This window comes from Rhipicephalus sanguineus, chromosome 10, assembly GCF_013339695.2.
Source record: "Rhipicephalus sanguineus isolate Rsan-2018 chromosome 10, BIME_Rsan_1.4, whole genome shotgun sequence".
Classification (NCBI taxonomy): Eukaryota; Metazoa; Arthropoda; class Arachnida; order Ixodida; family Ixodidae; genus Rhipicephalus; species Rhipicephalus sanguineus.
This window is the reverse complement of record NC_051185.1, coordinates 76,766,346-76,767,860: the sequence shown is the minus strand read 5'-3', so window position 1 is coordinate 76,767,860 and position 1,515 is coordinate 76,766,346. Positions and strand designations below refer to the sequence as shown.

General features: G+C 41.3%; 1 long non-coding RNA gene across 1 annotated transcript; it reads left to right on the top strand.

Annotated features, from left to right (window-relative positions):
- Nucleotides 1–231: 231 nt before the first annotated feature.
- Nucleotides 232–1,256, top strand: LOC125760004 (uncharacterized). Its single transcript, XR_007417665.1, has 3 exons — nucleotides 232–332; nucleotides 907–1,024; nucleotides 1,121–1,256. It is a non-coding gene; the product is annotated as an uncharacterized LOC125760004 (long non-coding RNA).
- The last annotated feature ends 259 nt before the right edge of the window (nucleotides 1,257–1,515 follow it).

Here is a 1,515-nt window from a genome sequence, read left to right as displayed (position 1 = left end):
GGACAAGTATTGAGATTACATTGACGCTCGAAAAGCAGCAGCCCATTGGTATCGATTGCGCTTCGGCCGGTTATTTCATTCAAATTGTACCGCGCTCGTTTGCTTTGATCGGCGTTACGCAGCTCCGTTTTAAATCAGTTTTGATATAGCAATGCGAGTTTGTGCGCCAAATTTTACATGCCGCTGCCACAAAGCGAACGTGTCTAAAGCCTGTGAATCACGTCAGCTGCGGCGCTTCACCGGCTGCCAGCGTGAAAATTCAATGCCAGCAAGGAGCTCGGAGACTACCTACGAAAACGGAATAACCATGCACCATGTGGGTGTGCGCACCGGTGAGTGAAAATGCACTGCTTTGCATTTTAATATAGCTTTTTTTGCATGCGCTACGGTTTTTGTCATTTCAAAAGGTTTCACGACTCGTCCAGCTGATCGGATGCACCGCTTGTGGATTACAATGACATTTTCTAAGATTATTTACTTCATTCTCACTTTTGCAAAAAATATCTTTACCGCTAAACTTTGTAACACAGATCACAGCATAAGTTTTACCTATTTCTGCGCAAATTAGTCTTCTGAGATAAATGCTCATAAGTCCAATGCATGGTAAAGCCAAGTGAACTTATAGTACATTTTCGTAAGTTTACAATCATACATATTACATTTGCACATACCATGTAGTTTATAGGGTTGGGAAATTAACTAACTTAGTATCCTCTAATTGAGGCTTGGTCAGACACGGTCCACTGAAGGTCACCACTAAAACAAATTCACAACAAAGCAATGTTATGTGCACACTATTTTTCTCATGCAGTGCTCTCATATACATTCTTCTCAGACATGAATCGCAATCCACTCACGCTTCTACCATAGTAATCATTATTTTTTCCTCTTCCAACCCAACCACAGCCTCCAAGAAACTGCTCATATCAGCACACGCTCGGATGCTTTATCTCTGAACCTACCTCAAGTCAGCAGAGGATTTTCCACTACTGAAAGTAAATTCGTCGTCCCAAATCCTCACAAGGTATGGTTGTGGACACTTTACTTACTGAACCAATTTTTTTTCTTTCATCATTTCTTTCTTGCTTTTTCTCATGACTCAATTTTTTTTTCTTCTCAGAAAACTGGACAAAAGAGAGATCATTGGTTTCCAAGCTACCCACACCAAGTCGTAAGAAGCTCAAGAGTCGCCTATCCACCACCAAAGTTTACCAGGCGGACAAATGCAAGCCTTATACTGAAAAGCAGTGATAGTGTACGGTATGTTGAAGCATACAAAACTGGGTCCACAAATTATTGCTTCTTGCTTCATGAATTACTCAGTTTAGAGGAAATGTGCTGGCTTCAAGTTTCTTGGATAGTGCATGTGATGGGGTGAACATACTGTACTTTAATCTACGTGTGAAACTTTGCATGGAGTATCACATGTAACTTGGTAGCAAGTGGGCCAGTAGTAGTGCATATTTAGCAGCACTTGGCTTTTAGCAGCACCCAGTGAATATAGTTTTGCTGCAA